At 31.7% G+C, this 19,563-nt stretch overlaps 1 protein-coding gene across 2 annotated transcripts in view; it reads left to right on the forward strand.

The window, feature by feature from the left end:
• LOC107456337 (tyrosine-protein kinase transmembrane receptor Ror2) overlaps positions 1-19,563 on the forward strand; it is a 239,832-nt gene that overhangs the window by 53,336 nt on the left and 166,933 nt on the right. The window lies entirely within an intron of this gene.

The raw sequence follows: 19,563 nt of genomic DNA on the forward strand, positions 1-19,563 counted from the left end.
TTAAATATTTACTTAAGGAGTGTGTAGGATGAAGTCAAATTTAAATTTGGTGTATGTTTATAAAGTACGTACTTTGTATAATACCTCCCCCCTCCCCATCGTACAAAACCGTACATAATAGCAAATCCCCTCCCCCCCTTCGGGATGTACGTACTTTTTGAACGGCCCCTAAACCACACTCTCATTTTAAGGAGGCGGAGGGATAAAAATGAGTTGCACCTTCTACCTCTTAGGCGCTTGAGTAATATTTGAAAGAGCCCTAAATCGTCGTAAATTTTATTCAATCGCCATATTTGTTCCGTAAATCTGACTTTTAAGAAAGGTTAAATTATACATGAATCATCTGTTAAAGTATGTATTCTTTATGATATAGTCATCACATTGAAAATATGCAAAAAATACTTTACTATTCTAATTAAGTTCAAAACAAACAAAATCGAAAAGGCAAAGTTCTTTTTATTACAACGTACTTCAATACATTTCTGAAACGTTATTTGCATTTGATTAACATATTACTACATCCACTTTAATTCCTCCCAAAAGAACTATTTGCTTACAGAGATATTCTATATTTGCAAATTAATTTAACTAGAAATAGCAATAGTGTTCAGAATAATATCTTTGGGTTTGATTTTTAATATTTTTTTGAAATCTTTTATCTAATGCATCTCTTCTAAGAAAGAAACCAGATAAAGAACCTTTGCCCTTTATTTATTCAATTACTTTTTCAAATAATCCCGTTTCATTTTCTGAATAGACTAATTAATTTAATGCCAAATAATGTAATAGTTTTTAAGATAGTATTCATGACTTTAAAAAAAAAGTACTGAATAATATTGATTTACTTCGCACCAAGTACATCGGCTACACAAGAAGAAAAAAGCGAAATATCATTATATTTTCTTCATTTTTCTTTTTAAACGAATATCATCTCATAATATGTGAATTAGTTTAATTAAATAAACAGTATTTGACATAAGTTAGTGAATAATATTTTAGGTTCACCCCGTTGCAACTTGAGAAAAGTTCATTGCGGTATAGGATTTAAGTAATATAGTTCCGTTTTATTTAGCTATCAAATAATATAATTATGCTTTCAAAACAATATAAAAGCTTTTTGAAGTTAAACTCGTCTTACCGAAATTTAATTCCTGCTATTTTTTTTCAAGAGTTGGCGATGTTGATATTCTTTCTCGCTTAGAGCTTGGCGTTCATTTAGCTGCATTTAGATGCAAACAGGTTCTCTCCACAAGGATAATGGTTTTTTCTTAACTTGCAACAGAGTATAGTAATTTTGAATCCAATGACTGTCTCTGATCCTATACAATGCCAGTGTATAAGAAATGGCCTTTAAACGTATTTCTTATTTCTTCAATTACAAGTTTAATTTAATGCCGTTTCTTTATAATTTCAATATAAAGTGTAGTCAAGGGCTTTCATCAATCCCGGAACTCGATTTAACGAATTCGTTCTCGATTAAGAGAAAAATTTTATCCGTTGTAGTTGGGTTAATCTTATTTATAATATTGGGGACAAAAAAGGAAAATTCTTTACTATTGCTTAAATAATCAAAAATACCAATAATTAGAAATTTTATTCTGTTTATTCAGAAGTTCAAAATGCTGCGAATAAATATCACTGAAACAAAATCTTTTTTGATTTTTGTGGACTAAAGAAAAAATCTTGTCATTTAGATCCTGTTGCATTAGATATGCTTTTATAGTTTTCGAACAAAGTAAAACATCTGAAAAAGTAACTGTTTTAATGGGAGTTATACTATCGATTTCTGCCTCAGAATCGTTCTAAACAAACCAATAATTTCATTAACTCCAATCATGCGAATAGACAGTGCGTATCATCTCACCTGCGACATAATTGTTAAGGTCTATTCTTTTTCAGTACGGGACAAGATGGAAACTGCAGTCATTAGAAACGCAATCTAATATTTTTCTAACCCTAACTAACAAACCAAAAAACTTTTTAAAATTTAAATAATTCGTTAATTTGGGTTTTAATTCGTTGACTAGGGGTTTTTGCCTTCATTTTATTCGGGGAGGGGGGAGGAGAATCTGTCGAATCGCGAAATTCGTAAATAGTGGCACCTTAGATCGAAGTCAGTATTGTTCCATTAAGAAAGATACTAATGAACATTAATCGATTTTACGTTCCAATCATATCGTGTGTATAAGTAAAAGGTAGAAAATCTTGTTGCCCTTTGTTTTTTATCAATTTATTTTGAACTTTAAGCATTAAATTATTAATGAGTTAAGAAATAACATTCATGCTTTAAAAAAAATTGGTTCGTTCTATTGATTTACTTCACTCAAAGTCTAAGCACTTCATTTATGGAATGGTAATGAGATTAAATTATGTTGCCATTTAATTACAGGGGAGAAGCTTTAATAACCAACACCTCCCAGAATAGTGAAGACTTTCGCTTGGTTCCCTTTAGTAGTCCGAAGAAGCAAACATGTACTACACAGTGTAAGTAAATAAGAAAGATGTCCCAACATTTGAACTACTAAACTGCGCAGTGAGGGGTGCGTAAAAATGAGAAAGGTATCGCAACGTTCGGACTACGATAAGGATCGGATTTCTCATTGATGCTAATCAGTGCGAAGAACTCTCTACTAGGGGGTGTCGCTCTTGCATGTATGCACGAAACTTTGCATGAGGCTGTCAACGGAAAAAAAAATTATAGCAATTTTGGTTGAGAATTTTAAAATGCATGTAGATGATGCAGAATTGATAATTTATTTCGATGGGTTTGTTTACTGTTTGAATCGAGCTTATGTTAGATGACGGATTATGAGATAAACTACTGTCGTAATCTTTTTCTTTAACTTTCGTATGCTTGAAGCTTCATATAAAGTTATCAAAGGAAAAAAAGTGTGTTTATAAGCTTCTCTTAAGGATTTTAATATATTTATTTGTTTTGAAATTTTGTGTAATATTTAGAAGTTTAGACCAAAACAATTCAAATCGATATTTTCTTAATTCGATTTACACTAATACGATATTTTTAAATTTGAAAATAATGACAGTTTTCCATTGGTTTAAACCATTTATAACCCATTACCAATACAAAAGAAATGAGACAACATATCACTGCTGTTTATTTCTTTTATTCCTCTATTCTTTTTTAAATTTAAGAGAGAGAAGGAAAAAAAAAGAATTATTTTTGTGAAAGATAAATGTTTCCTCAACTTTTGTGCAATATATTTTCTCAAAATTCTTTGTGAACAAGAAGAAAAAACAGTACTCTCTGGAAAGCAGTAATTCTGTTGCGCTCCCATAAAAGCCGTCTTCATCACTTTCCCCTCTAGAAAATGATGGTCTAAACAACCACAACCATGTGTAACATCTCCAAATGAATGATTTTTTCATTGATTCCGCTCCAGACCTATCTCCAGTGAGGAAGCTTTGGGGGGAAATGTTGTACAAAGAGCTGGGGGATCCACACAAATGTGCCCCTTGAGGAAAGGTGGGAGGGAATATACCTGATGGTTGTGAGGAAAGGTGGATTCAGGAAACGTGTGTGCGGGGAGAAAAAGGAATTTGCACTGCAGCCTTTTCCTGTTTTGGGCATCACTTTTATCAAATGCTGCCCCTCTCCCAATATAATCATCGAGGGCTTAGGTTCTTCCTCGGGGACCTGTACTTCGATTTCTTCTTTTGCCATCAACAAATAGGATTTTGTGCCTCTTTCCACGATGTTTGCAAGATCTCTGAGACCCTTAGCATCTTTCGTTCCGTGTACGTGCTGTTGCCAGAACGACGAAAAGGCTGACAAAGGACTTGTATCTCTGAGATGATATCGAAAGGGCGAGAATGTCTTTGACACGGCTTGGTGAGTTGGTGGAATATTGATTCCACACTTTCTGTGTGGGGGAGTTTTTGAGACACTCCTATTGGGAGTGTGATACAAGTCTTTCGTTCATTTTTCTTCTTCCTGACTACAAATGTTTGAAAGTTGTTTTTCAATGATTTGCAACGTCGTCTATGAAATTGACTTCTAGTTTTAAGCACAGTTATTTTGCTTATTAAAACATAGCAATGGTTAAAACACGTTAGGGTTCTAGAGGGACAATATTGACACTTCTTGATGAGTTAGTGGAATGTATGAGTGTGATAGAAATTTCTTATGAAGCTTTATTTCCCTGACTACAAGTTGTTTTTCAATGATTGGCAACGTCGTTCAGGAAATAGGCTTCTAGTTTTACTCTCGATTTTATTCTTATAAAAAGTTAGCAATGGTTAAAACACGTTAAAGTAGGCGAAAGACAGTCTTGACACGGCTTAATGAGTTAGTGGAATATAGGAGTGTGATAGAAGTCTCTTATGTGAATTTTTGTTTTCCTGACTGCAAATGTTTGAAGGTTGTTTTCTAATGATTGGTAACGTCGTTCATTAAATTGGCTTTTAGTTTTAAGCTCAGTTTTATACTTATTAAAAGTTAGCAATGGTTAAAACACGATAGGAGTTATGGTCAGTAGTAGTTATGGGTTAAAAGTTAAGGGTAAGAAAAAGTAGATTAGCTAACATTTAAAGGCCTACTAAGGCTAAATCGTTCGATGCAGATATTTAATTATGAATTTATTTCTTCCCTTCGTGTCCATTGACTTTTATTGTTGTTGTTAAAAAGATGCAAAAGAAAAACTACATACAATTGAATACATATCATTTGTAGGGTTAAATTGTAATAAGTTTTTATTATGTGGACCGGAAAGGTAATGTCGTTTCGGTGCATTTGATATTTGTTATCAAGATTTTATTTTCCTGTTTACGACTACTAATGTTCAACTTCGTAGCCTAGTAATTTTGAACCCAATCCAGAAAAAAGTGAACTTCTAGATCAGTACCCCCAGAGGTATGATTTGTTATGGGAACATGGAGGACTTTTTGACTCGACAGATTTAACGTGCATCACTCACTATTTACTACGCGGAGAGTCTTCCGCTGGCGGGGATCGAACCCACGAACTGTTTGACATGGGCCCAGTGCCCTTCTAACCAGGCTATCCCGGCCCTCTTTCTCTGGTTATTGCATTTCATAAGTATTGCAACGGTTAAAACAATTCAGAGTTGTGGAGAGACTGTATTGAAACCGAAGTTCTAAACTCCTTCTTCTGTATTGAAGTTCTTTTTCCGAATGGCAGGAGAAAATGGAGTGGCGAACAGCCTAATAAGGCCAAATTATTCGACGATGAATGTTTTCCATTCTTCTTGTATTCATTACTCTTTTTCGCTAGTGCAGTGGTAACAAAGACTGAAAAGTATTACTCAGATATTAAACTAAAAGCAAATTACATGGTAGGGTTACAGATCCTGACGTTGTAATAAGCTGAACTAGAAAGTTTTAATATTTTAAAAGTTCTTCAGTAGGAAAAGGTTGACAAAGAATTGTTTCTGAGATGATATCGAAAGGATGATAATATCTTTGTCACGCCTTGGTGAGTTGATGGAATATCGATTCGATCTGTTATGAGGAGTTTTTGAGAAACTCCAATAGGAGTGTAATTGAAATTTCTCGTTAATTTTAGTTTCTTTGGTGACAAATGTTTGAAAATTTTCTTTCAATCATGGACAACATCCTGGGGGAAATTGACTTCGTGTTATGGAATTCAACAACAGTTTGTTGCGGTTATTGAATGTATGAAGGCATTGTCATAAATGAAACACATCAGAGTTGGGGAGATTTGAAGTCGATGAAGTTCTGTTTCCAGACTGCAGGAGACAGTTGATTGGTTATCATGTAAAGGCTTGCTGACGCTAAATTATTTGACGTAGAATTTTAACGGTGAGTTATTTCCCCCCTTTCTTGTGCCCACTCTTATTCCCAAGTGCAGAGGTTATAAAAACGTAAAAGTCCTTCTCAGATATTTGCTGAATACATATTGTTTGGTAGGTTTATAGATTTTGGAAATTATAGTAAGCTTAGTTTGAAAGCTTTTATTATTTTAAAGGTTATTAAGTAGGAAAGAGCGGACAAAAAATGTATCTGAAAGGCTGAGAATGTCTTCGATTCGCCTTTGGTGAGGTTGATAAGACGTTCGATTTATCTTATCACCAATGGTTGGGAAATGGCCGGGATAGCCTGGTCGGTAGGGCGCTGGGCTCATGTCCAAGAGTTCGTGGCTTCGATCCCCTCCGACCGAAGACTCCCCGTGTAGTAAATGGTGACTGACGCACGTCAAATCTGTCGAGTGGCAAAGTGCTCCATTTTCCCATAACAAATCAACTGGGGGTACTTATCCAGGAGTTTCCTTGTCTTCTGGATGGGTTCAAAATTACAAGGCTACGGAGTTGAACATTTGTAGTCGTAAATCCAAAAGTTGGGTCGGCTGTTCAACGACGGATATAAAATAAAATAAAATGGTTGGGAAATGTTTGAGGCACTCATAAGAGTGCGATTGAAGTTTCTCGTTAATACTTGTTACCCTGGCTTTTAATATTCTCTAGCTACATAATTTATTTTTCTATGATAGGCGACGTATTTTGCAGAATTGACTTTTATTTTATTTCATAACCGTAGTTGAGGAGCCTGCCCAATTTTGAGTTTACGGCTTCTAATGTTCAACCGCGTAGCCGTGTTATTTTGAACCCAATCTCCAAAACAAGGGAACTCCTGGATCAAGTAGTATTGGGTGAAATGTGCCTTCGTGTGATTATTTTTGATGGAACTAACCCGCATTTGCGTTACATGAAGAGGCAAACCTCGAACACCTACCACGGTTAGCCTGGCGCCAAGGGGACCCTGGACCATGATACCACTGAGGATATTTTATGTCAGCTCTGTGGTCGGTGTGAGACGGATGCGAAATTCTTATCGATCAGCCAACTCTGGGGTTCGAACCCGGTTCACTCATTGGACGACGAACGCTCTATCACCTGAGCCATCACGGCTCAGAATGGTCTTTTAGTTAGTTCTAAGCAAAGCTGAGGAGTGGTATCGAAATTTTTTTTGTGGGAGTCGTCATTGGAATCGGAAAAAATTTGTTCAACTCCGACTCTGGTTAGTTAGAGATCCTTAACATAAGTTGAAAAGAGATTTTTGATTAAAAAAAAAACTTAATTAGATAAATATTTATAATTATTTGTGCAAAAATATTTATTTTATGTCGCTGAGATTCCATTACGATTAATGGAATCACATCGACGTCTGAAAGTTTTTGATAATAATAAACGGATGATTCTACTTCGTATTACAAATGAAATAGTATTTCCTCTAAGGACATTAGTTTGGTACGGAGTTCCTGGAATGATTCCTTTTAGTTAAAAACATCTGTTATTTCATCATTTGGAATCCCGACAGATTAGAAATTCCCATCGTTGCTTACTAGTGATTTGTTTACTGATGTTCGCAATCCACTACTCGTTAAATTTTGCAGATAATAGCTAACGCTATTCCAATCGAAATATTTGCTCTAGCGTCTGTTAATTTTGTCCTTAAATTGCACAATATAATTATTGCAAGTGGCTTTCATTTTGAAATTATTGTTATATAGTTTTCCAGTCAGCAGTGCTAACTTATTAACTAATTTTAACTTATCCTAAGTAAAATGCAGTGAATATCTTCCATTTTTCTTTAATCTATTTTTGAAATAGTGGGTCATTTTGGGTCATTCGATGCGGAGGATCGTCAGAAGTAAGGGGGCGTCTTTTTCTCCATAGATTATTTACTGATTTTATTTTTGATGCTCCACCACCTGCTCGTTTCGCTCGTCACCCCCCATGATTGCTTCGTATTTATTTTTGCTTCTCGACGTTTAAAAAAAAAACAACTAAACTAAGTGGCGCGACAGCCCATAGAGGGCCAAGGCCTACTTTGCCCATCTCAGTTTTCTTGACCTTGGGCTCTAGGGTGCAGGAGTAGATGTTCCGATCAGGTGGTCAGCCGAACGCGGAACCCCCAGTGTTTAGTTCACACGCATGCTTGGTACTCATTTACAAGGGATGACAGGCTAAGTCAACCTTGCCCCAACCTTGCCAGTTCGACGTTTACGCCCGTCATTAAAATTACAAATAGATTCCTTTTATTATTTATATTTTTTATTGTTAGTTAACATAGATATGGTTCTATAGATTTACTTTTGCATTTTATTTGTAATTTAAGCTAAGAATTTATTTCATCTACAAACCTATCTTTTTAAATTCTTGTTTAATATTGCTTTATAATTTTAAATAGTTTGTATTCATTATTTTATTTGCATGCGATGTCTAAACGCTATTTTACAAAGAAATTTCTGTAAAAGTAACTATATTATAAAAGTAAATGCAAGTTATTTACCATTTAATAATTGTGAAACGGCATTACTTACACACAAAGTGTTGGTTGTTTTATATGATGAAAGAAAACTACTTAAAGTTTCAGGGCTTTAATTTTGAATAGTAATCGAAACAAAATAAGAAAGGATCGCAAAGAAATAACTAAATAATTTACTGGATAAATATCGTTATAATTTAAATTAGTTGATATCAGCCAAATATTTTTTTAGATCTTATCTCATAAAAATCTTAAAACCAATAAGAATTTACAGCAACACTAGTAAATGGTTTTAAAATGTTATCTTTTTATGTCATGCACTTATTAGTATCTGATGCAAAATGATTCAGTGGTGAATGGGTGCTTTAATTAAAGAAAACATATTTAATTACAAACAAATTTAATAATAAAAACATATGATATGAAAAGGGGCTTTCCAATGAGCCATCCAATATCCATTGCGTACCACATAAGTGATTACAGAATTATTGTGAGTGATTACAACGCCCTCTTCTGGTCAGGCAGAAATTCGTAACAGTAGCTGACTAAAAAAATAACATGGCAATTAAAAGCTTACTGCTTCTTTTTATCTATTAATAAATATTACTATATAAAAAAATATAAATCTAGGAAACTGATATGAAATGCAATAATTATTTGATCCTATTATTTATTTCACGTTGACAATTTTTTTTCCTTCATTTCGTTACGGCAAGTTAATCTAAAATAATAAATTCAAATAATGCATTAAGTTTAAGCTTTTTATTCAAATCTTATTGTAATAAATCACAAGAAAAATTACTGGAAATATTCATTTATAAATGCATTATTTTTTTTTTAATCTCTTCTTAAATGTATCTGTCTCTCTGTATTTTTTAGAAAAATACATTATTTTTTATTGAAAAGGTATTTATTTCTTTTAGTCGGACATTTTTTTTCAAAGATTTTTTTGTTAGCATTAATTACTTCTTTTCTCTATTCAATTTCATGTTTGAATGAGCTTACGTTTTCATTAATGTTTTTTTTCTTCGTAAAATAAGGTTTCTCTATTACTTTTTTTTCCTTTTCAGTCTTGATTAATTACGCAATTTTTTTTCAAAAGAAAAGTTTTTGGAAATATATACGATAAGTTACTGTAAATTTTTTTTTTTTATAAGTATTAAATACATATTCATTTATTAACCTTGTTTTCTAAAGTATTATCACATTTCAATAAATTTGGTAAAACCAGCTTTATAAAACACATCCAAAAGCTAATTTATAACACATCTTTTCTTACAAACAGAATAAATTATTGTTAGAATTTAAAATTTTATTGTAAGAAAGTCTATTAAGTCACATATGAGTGAATTTCAGAAAATCAGCAATATAAATGTAGAAATTCATCCTGTAAGCTAATTTAGGAAACATATTTTTTGTTCGCTGTATTTAAAGATGGATTAAAGGCGGGAGTGGAACCATATTTGATTGCTAGAGGAAATAGAGAGGAGATGTAAGGACTTTATTGTTGTTGTTGTCGCCGGCTATTAAGGCAGAGGGAGTGCGATTGTTCTTGTTTTCCAGTGGCGCCATCTATGGCCAGGAATTTGACTTCAGCCACAAGCGCTTATAGGGCGAACCCATTCCTACATCCACAGATCATAATTTTGACCTAATCCAGAAAACGATCGATCTCCAGTTCAGCTCCCTCAGAGGTATAATTGGTTGGAGGACTTTGTGACCCGACAGATTTGACGTGCACCAGTCGCCATTTACTACACGGGGAGTTTTCCCGTTCTCACTAACGTAAGGCCAGTGTCCTGCCAACCCGGCCCAAGGGCTTTATTAGGAACACCAAGTGTCATCGGGCAATCAAACTGATTTTGGTATTTTTGTTGATCTTTCTCTTATCAGTGATTTAACAGATTGATATAGCATTTTTGGTTTTTCCTTACGTAAATAACTGTCTATGACCCCTAATGCGTTTACTTTTCTTTAAAATTTTTTTTATTTTTGATCAGGGTAATAAGAATATATTTTAATCGTGGTGGTGATTATGAATTACCCTGTACCACGCATATGAATTTTCAAATTTTTTTTATTGAATTCTATAATTTTTAAGCAAGAAGGATGCGATATCCGGATTGGAAAATTTGTGTACTAAATTAACACATCAGTATTATTAATTGTGTTGATAAATTTGCCTCATCATACCATTTCAGTATTTTTCTTATTATTATTAGGTTACGTATCTGCAGTCTACATTTTGAAAATATTAATATAATTTATTTTAGATATTATTTTTAGATATTTTTTTTACCATAATTGTGCGAAAATTTTGTTTCACACAATTTTTCCATTTCTTGCAGTCTCAATTTTAATGCAATTTTTTTTGTAAGTTAAGTTAGCTATTAATCGAACTAATACGAAGAAAAGTTAAAATATTTGTACAGATTTATATTATAATTAAAAACACTGTTTTTTTTATGTAAATTTTTCTATTGTTTTCATCTTATTAAATCATTTCACTTAGTTTTTTTTAAACATGTTTCTATAAACTATAGAATTTTTGGGTATAAATTAAATATTCAGAAATGCCATGTTAATTTCAAATTCCGAATTTAATTTAAATTTGTTTAAATATGTCTCGATCAACGAGAAATTTTAGTATGAATATTAGGAAAAAACTTCGCCCGGGATTCATTTCAATTTCGGAATTTTTTTCCTTGGCATTCCGTTCTCCTAACATCTGGCATTTTCTTTATCCTGAAGGCATTTTAATCTGGCCTATTATTTATTTACCTTTCACAAATCAAAATTCTCCTAAGCAGGGGAGGTTTTTATTTATTTATTTACTTTTATAAAGGCAGCACGTACTTTCTTTATTCAATTGTCCTATTTCTTAATATCCAACCCAACCAACGGGAAAATTGAACTTTTCCCTTGTACCAAAAAAGAAAAAAAGGAGGGAAAATATAAGGTTAGCTAGAAAAGTTAGATAATGTACTTCTGCATTGGAGTAAACTGGAGGGGGTTACTGCGATGCGATTAAATAAAAGCGATGTTTTCTTCCTTTTTATTTTTCTAAATGTTTTGTTTATTCTTGTAAAGCGCTTATTTATGAAAAGAGTTATTGTCTTAGTCATTATGCGTTTGTGAGTAAACATGTAAAACGGCGTTGCACTTTTTATAGGAGCTTTTAGTATTTTAATTTAATTCACGCAAAACGTGTAATCTGTCAGGGAAAGAGAATAAGGATTTGATCCTTTTTTTGGAAGAAAGGCGGGGAAAGTGTTTAATGTATGATTAGGAAAGTATCTTCTTTTTTTAGTCATGAAAGTTTGTTGTTCTTTCTTTTCCCGTTTTCTCAGTTCCTTGGTGTTTTGTCCTTGCTTTTTTGTATTCCAGATGGTAATGACAATTAAAGAATGCTTTTGTTGTTTTGCTTTTTAATCGGTTTCGTTTTAGGATTTTTGTTCCTTTTCCTCTGGTTGTGACGTAACGTTGAGGTTTATTTTCATTTTAATTCTAAGAAACTTTTATACATATAACTATGAATTTCAATTTATTCTCCATTTAAAAGTTGTCATTTTATTCTTTTTATACGTTTTCTAAAAGAAGGAAAGAAAATCATTTTGTGTACCTAAATCAGTGGTACCAAATTCTCTCCATCTCTCTATTTCTCTCTCTCTCTCTCTATCTATCAATCTATCTATCTATATATCTGTATATCTATCTATCTATCTGTATATCTATCTATATATCTATATATATTAATATTCGTTTATAAAGATAGTTTGTAGCCAACATAATACTATTTTATTTTGAAAATATCTAATTAAGGGAATGATTTCCCCCCCATCTTTTTGTCTTTAAATATTTAAAATTAGATTTTATATCCCATAATTAAATTCGCAGTCCTAGAGCTTTATCTAACCTAGTAATGGATTTGTTTTCTGTGTATATACATAGGCAGAAAAGGAACAAAATAAGTAGAATTATGGTCTTCTTTGAAAGGAAAAATAAAAAACTGCCAGAAACTTGAAGAATTGTTATTAAGAAAAAACATGTTTATATTTGTGAATTTAGTTATTTTATTTTGATAATAAAAGCGGGATAAAAAAATACTTCGGTAATTTTTTCATAAATGCTTTATATGTTTAATTCAACATATTGTAAATGTTTAAAATTATTTATTTTTAAAAAAATTCGCTATTTTTTTCCCTTTTGGTGTTTTATTTTTAGTAACGTCATAGATACAACCAATTTTTTAAATAGATAATGGATTATTGATTAGATTTAAATAAAATTTAAAATTTGAAAACTATTACTGGTTTAATAAAAAATTCCAAACTCTCGAAACCCCTTAACTCTTCCCTTAACTCTTTTAGTGTTCCACGGAACACTATTTGGGAACCATTGACTTAAATAACCTGGATGTTAATTTTTTTTTTTTTTTGTATGACTAAATTTTTAAAATATTTTTTTTTTAAAGTAAAAATCCCTAATTTGACGAGGTATGCCCATAAACAGAAAGTAAAATCAATGATTCATTCTCATTTTCTTCCATGCATTTATTTATTAACAATGCAGCGTTAGAATACTTTTTCAAATGAATAACTGAAAAAGTAATTAATTAGATTACAAACGCTTATGATTAGAAAAATTAGATTACAAACACTTTTGATCCTTACAAAACTGTGATCCTTCTTCAAATTAATATTTCGCGCTAAATGGATCCTCAAAACGGATTAAAAGATGTTAACAGAATTAAACTAAATTGATGTTATCATTTTATTTTTTCGTCACTCACTTTTGTCATTAATGTAAAATGCCATTTGTGACAAAGAATGGTATTGCCGTTTTATCTAATAAGAGTAAATAAATATATATGCCACAGCTTTTAGTGTTTTAATTCCAGTAAAATTCGTAAATTCTTGAAAAAATCATAAAAATCCGAATCATATCTAGTTTCGCCTTTCTTTCTAATTTTTCTTAAGTTAATTTTTATTTCCCCCCCCTCTCATCTGAAGCTGAACGAGAAAGAACATTTAATGAATGATTAGAAACGAATTCTTCCTTTTTTTTTATTTTTTAATTTTAAAGCATTTTTTTTGTTTTGTTTTGTATTTAGGTTTTATCTGTCTTATGGTTTTGTATCTAGTCGGTGTACATTTACATTTTATGTTGGGAAGCGTAATTAAAGGGCGCTTTTGTTATTTTGTAATTATTTCATCGTTTTTTTTTCTTTTCTTTTGCCCGGTTTAGTTTGAAACATTTCAAACGAATTTATTTCCATTTATTTAAAGCTTTATTTAAACTCTTTAAGTCATTTTATAATAGAGAGCTTTTGCGTTACGCTACGGTTTTTCACTAACGCAAACGCTAAGTAAGCTTCATAGCGTATGTGGGAAAATTAGCTTAAAAAATAACTTATGCATTTAATTACAGAGCTTTTGCATTATGTTTTTCAAAACCTTAACTCTATTTCTCAAAAGCATGCACATTTTAATGTATGCGTTGATTTGATTGCGCCGTGTGGCCTTTTCGTAAGCGTTTTTGAAAGTTTTCCCCTTATTTTCATTTATTTAAATTTTTCTTTATTTCCATTATTTTTGCTTTTTCAGTAAGTGTTGCAGTTTCGGCAAGTTTACTTCAGATTGACGAAATAGAATTTTCTTTTATATGGGAGAATATCTTTTAAAATTAAAAAGTTTTGCTTTAATTACAGATCGCTTTTTTTGTTATTTTCTAATTTTACTATTTATTGTTCATTTCTTATGCTTGCTTGATCATTAAATATCTTCAGAAACTAAAGTAGTCTTCCAACATTCAAAATTAAAGGCTCCCAAAAATAGTTCAAATCCCCCCCCCCTTTTTTTTTTTACTTTCTCAGACTACGAGAATGGCCTTCTAATTCTCCAGATTTAAATACTATGGATTTTATCTTTTGGTCCATCTGGGGAGACAAGGGTTTGTAACAAACCATCCGAGTCTTTTTCAACCCTAAAGAAATCCTTGTGTTAAAAATTTGACAAAATATAGCAGCAGATATAATATGCGCCACATGGCGGAAAATTTTGTAATACTTTTACTGCTCCGCTTTAAAACCAAATGTAATCTATTTGATAATTTACATATATATTACAGGTTGTAATGTTTTCATGTTTATTTAGAAAGAGTGTTCTGAAATTTTAATTAGCATTAAAATTGTAGTGTATTAATATGAGCCGTTCACTGTACACATCCACTATAGCTCCACTTTTTGAAGCATCTTAAATTGAAATGTCGAGACTTTTGGTTCCGTCTTTATTTTTATATTAATCTTCTCAAATAAAGAGCAACACCCCTAAACGACATTTTTTTTTATTAAATGTTTACCTTACATTGGAAATCTGAAAAACAAAAATAAAAAAAAAATTTTTTTATATAAATTTTTTATTTTTTTGTTTTGTTTTAATGGAGTTTATTAATTTGTGCCCTATATCCAAGATATTTCTTGCCTTCCTATGTGCAAAATCTTGGCAACGAGATTGCTCTTCATTATGCGTAGTATTACTTAAACGAAATTTGCGTTTAAAATTAAGAAGCTTACATCATATTGCTACTAGCATGCGTGAAAAGCATGCTGAAATTCATCACATCTCGCGTCCCGAAAATTCATTTCTGATTATTATCACATGCAAACAAGGATTGCTGGAAATGAGGTGCCCATCTACTCATTATTAAGTCAGTGCTGGAATAATTTTAGTAGTCATAATGCTCGCATGATGTCGCAAGTCCTGCAATTACGTTAAAATGTGCACTTGAATTTATTTCATTGGCCAAACTGGTTAGTTAGAAATTCTAATTATCTTATAGCGACACATTTGCTAATTGTTTTGACCATAAAGCTTCATTCAGCCCTCCAGAAACACGCTGAATGCGGGGGAGTTAAAGTATATTTTGTCCAATGGTTGTGCGAATTTTAGCATTAGTGTTTCTATTCGATGGGCATGAATTTGTAGGTTAGATAGATTCGTAAATGAATATTAGATCAAAGTGAGGTTAAATTATTAATTATCGGTGTAAAATGTTTTTACCTTTGTCTATATCCTGACGTAACGCAATTTAATTTATAATAAAAATATAGTGCTTGTAATTTTTATGACTTTAAAAAAATATGTAAAAATTTTTTTTTAAAAATTAGTTTTTTTTTTTTTTTAAATTCTGCACTAAAAATTGTATTTTAAGTGAATGTAAGTTGTACTGGAAAAATTATTCCATTAGGATGTAGTAACTAATTTTAATGGTACTGTTTTAAGTAAATATAAAATTATTAAACTATTTAAAATAGTTTTGAAACAGCCTGTTGTAGGTTAAGGGGATAATGGAAATTGAGGCTTCCCAATATTCTGACTGATGCAACGTAGTCAGCAATGTGCACCGGTTGCCTCGTTCAATTATTTTTAATGTTTTAAACACTCAAAGTTATTTCATCTTTAAAAATGAATTTTTGTTTCCTCAGTTGTAATTACGTTTAAGGTTTTTCACTCCGCACATTTTTCAACTAAAGCAACTTAATTGTCTTGATCAACTTCAACACCATTATCATAATAGTCTAAAGTAACGTCACTTCACTAACCTTTCCACTGGGAATCGGTCAATGATCAACGAGTTCCAGATGCAACCAATTGGAATACGTTTCTATTGGGATAACAATATGAATCGATTCCAAAATGGAACAGTGCAAACAGAAATTGATTGAAAGATAGTAATACTGATCTAGTTCACTAATTCTGCCTCTGACTTGAACATTTCTATAAAGAATTGTTAGAGTCATAAAAAATCAGGCTAACATAAGCATAAATAAAAAAGCTGTAATGTTTTCTAACACGCTCTAACAGCATATAGTTTGACCTAATTATAATATGGTATTCTGTTTTGAGCTGGAAAAAAAATCGCCAAACTATTATTGACGCATGTGATGCTTATTAACGGAAAAATATCAATTTATAGGCACATTCTACTAAATATCTATTATCTATTTTCATAATACCGGTAGTTCCTATTGGCACAAATAATTAAGCATCACTGGAGTCGATAATAGTTTGGCGATTTTTGTTACGGCCCCAGAAGGGAAATTGTATTTATAATTTTAACAAATTTGCATGGAATTTTAGTCTTACATAATATTAATAAGGTCTTTTTGTAGTTAAAATGCTGAAAAGCTGTAGTTAATTAGCACGTTGTGCTCTGAGCAGAAACTGTCAATTTAAGAACAATCAATCAATCAACAACAGTGAACACCGGTATCTGCTCCTCGCATGTTTATAATTTTAATCTTTGCTGACCGATTGGGGCTGTCACCCAATTTGGTAATAGTGGGTTTTAATAACTTGGTATTTTCTCATTCACTATTATTTCTTTTTCTTAAAAGTTGATATTTTTCAAAAATAAACAAAAGAAAAGCAAAGTTTATGAGATATATAATTATTATAATTTTATGTAAGAACATTTTGTTAATAAGTGAATCGTAACCAAAAGAACAATTGCATGGTTTTGAAAAATAATAAACTGAAGCAAAATTATTATATGTAGATTACGTAACACAATAGAAATAAATAAAAGAGAAGTTATTTTACTCATCAATGATACTAAACGCTAACTTGGAAACTACTATTCTGCAAACAGTTCTCGGGCAATATCTAATCTCTCACTCTGTATTAATACAGGGTGCGTAGCGTTTTTAAAAAGTGCTTAAAGGTGCTTATTTTCGATTTTTGTCTTTTAAAAATCCCTTAAAAGTGCTTTTTTCATTGGGTGTTTTTAAGAAGTGCTTAATTTTTCCTTTTTCAAAATGAGACTTTTCCTTTACCATGTTGATTTTCGCTACGAATCATACAAAAGGACACTGTTCACATTGCTCTATTTAACGTTTTCATAATTAATTCAACCCCAATCTATTTCGGCGTATTGTCAGTCCGTAGCATATGAAAACGCCATTCGTTTTCCATGATTCAAAATTTCATGATTACGTCAAAATTTGAATAATTAATTTGTCATAATTGTCAAAAATGATGCCAAAAGGTTTTTTTTTTATATGATTGGTAAAACAAGATAAAACCGACCAATTGTCAAAAACTTTCCAACCCTGCCTATTTTTATATTTTTTTTAAAGTACTTAAAAATATTTTTTTGAGTGCTTAAAAAGTGCTTGAAAGGTGCTTATTTTTTGTTGAATAATTTGGCTACGCACCCTGTAATACGATTTCGAATTTTTAATACAGAGAGATAATTTACTAAATTAAATGAGACCGAAATGTGAAACAATTGTGCTTATTTCTGACTTCAATATTTTTAAACTATTAAAGACGATTTCGGTTGTTGACTAGAAATGTAGTTTTTTCTTCTGATTAGGGTTTATTTTGATAAACAACTAGGTCCCAAATCACAATCACTTTATTTCATCCACTTCATTGGTTGTGACTCTACATAGGCGGTTCTTAAAGCATCTTCTTCTTAGAACAAACTCAGCAAGAAATAACTCACCGAGTCACGAGATCTCGCTAAAATTCACACTTACAGAGTCTTAAAAATAAATGTTGACTCGGGTAAAGATGACGCGATACCACCTCCGACACTTAAATTGCTATATCACATTAATTTTAACTCTTCCTGCCATCTTTTACTTTCTCCAGGGAGCACTCCTCTACTAAACCTCGATTATTTCTCGGAATTCTTGCATTTGCTCTTCTAAGGACCTCTTGTCGACATTTGAGGTTTGACAACTGCTGTAGGACTCGTGGGACATCTAGTGGAGGTCTCCTGGAAAAGCTGATTTGTTAGAAATACTTCTCCTCTTTGTTTTTGCCCTTTTTCTCTCCCCTTCATCTTTATTCTTCGTTATTAATAGGTACTCTAACTCGTCAAGTGAAAGAGTTCTTCAGCTAAAGTCGATTCATGCCTCTTGTCTTGGACCCTTGGGACGTCATTGATGACGTCAGCGGAATTTGATGGACTGCAACTGTATCGTGTGTCCAAATAAAAACATTCTTTTTCTGTTTCGTTCTTCTTTTTTTTTATGTGGAAAAAGGGTTGCGTTGTTTTGGGAAGCAGTCGGTAACAGCTGTTATAGTTTATGCACTGATTCTGGGTCATTTTTCTTTTGTTTCTCCAAGAAGTTCCTTGTTTATTTATGGAGCCGATCTTATTTATTTTTGCTTGGAATATTTTGTCGTGTGATAACTTAATGATATTTCTCTTTTTTTCCTTCTTTTTCACATTTTGGAATGTTCGAATGAATAACACAAATAAAGGTAAATGATTATAGTCTGGATTGTTCAATATTTTCATTTTTGATTCTTTTTGTGCGATTCAAGGATATCTTTTCAAATAGATGGCTGGCCGTGCAAGAATAAATTATTATATTTGTTTATTTTAGAAAATTCCTTTCCGAGTATTTTTAAATAAATTTCATTAAGGTCAATGTGCAGATGAATTTTGGGACACGTTGTGCTTGCGTGTGTTTGTACGCGAGAGTGGAAATATATTTTAATGCAAAAGTAAATTAATTTGACAGTCAGATCAGTTTGTTTCTGATATTGCTTTTTCCACTGTTTTGTGATAGATTTTCGGTAAATTATTATTGCAAAGGAATCGCTATAGCAATTCGCTATTTTAAAGATCATTAAAATTTATAGAGCGAAAAATCTTAGCATAATATTGAAAATATTAACTATTTTTTAAACGTTTTTAACTTTTAACGATGCAGAAGTATCTCAAGTTTCCTTCCAAGCAGGTATAATTGTAATAATTAATTATAATTAAATTATTAGTTATAATTAAATTAATAGAAAATATGACTACAATGATGATTTTTGCCGCCATATAAGTGGCATTGGACCCTGTATATGTAAAAGTGCCATGCTGATTACATGGCGGCAATGGGCCATAAGGGTTTAATATTAAATATATGATTCTGTATGTTTAGGGCCATTGATTTTGAATAAAGCGAGCTTATTAGTAAACAAGTTTGTTTGTATTTTATAACATGTTTATTTGTTTGTTGGTAAAGAAGTTTATTAATTTCTATCTAACGCGCTCTAAGAAAATTCACATATTTTAAAATGCATGTTCGGGAATAGTTGAAAAGGCGCGTTTAAGAAATAAACATAGCTAAAAAGGCGCGTTTGAAACAATGGGCATAGCTCAAAAAGTTTTAATGAAACAAGCTATTGCATGAAGTGTGTTTTTTCAATGTTAAGCAGTGAAATAAGCAGTGAGCAGTTCAACTACGCATACCAAATCAATGTAAAAATTTACTTTTATCATCATTAT

Source organism: Parasteatoda tepidariorum, chromosome 1, assembly GCF_982258835.1.
Source record: "Parasteatoda tepidariorum strain Cologne lab strain chromosome 1, Ptep-v5.0, whole genome shotgun sequence".
NCBI classification, from domain to species: Eukaryota; Metazoa; Arthropoda; class Arachnida; order Araneae; family Theridiidae; genus Parasteatoda; species Parasteatoda tepidariorum.